Genomic DNA, 460 nt, shown 5'->3' on the forward strand with positions numbered 1-460 from the left:
AGCTTTCCTCGAGCTTGAGTCACGTTCTCCTATCTTGATAAGGTGAAAATCGTGTCCTCTTTCTTGGACTCGTAAAGTTAACAGTAGTCTAGGCTACCCTTATCCTTTCACAGCACAATTTTGAGGAGACAGAGTACATTTCTGGAACACATGACCTGCAACTTGGAATTACTCCACGCTTGCTGAAGTTGCTATATCCATGCCTGCATTCACTTGAGCACAAAGCATGATGGCAGATAAGGCAAGGGTAGAAGATAGTCATTTCTGCATCACCGTTATATGTGTTTAATAAATAAATCGTTAACATCAGTCTTGAGTCTTCGTCATAATTTCAGTCAGCTAATTAAGCCCTCTCATCTCGACAAGTGTCAGTGGTGTCCGCCCTACAAGGCTACTCTTTTGCGATAATCAGTTGAAAAGGGCATATCGTTCACCCTTAGTATATAGAAGCACGTGTATG

The sequence above is a fragment of the Penaeus monodon genome, chromosome 31 (assembly GCF_015228065.2).
Source record: "Penaeus monodon isolate SGIC_2016 chromosome 31, NSTDA_Pmon_1, whole genome shotgun sequence".
NCBI classification, from domain to species: domain Eukaryota; kingdom Metazoa; phylum Arthropoda; class Malacostraca; order Decapoda; family Penaeidae; genus Penaeus; species Penaeus monodon.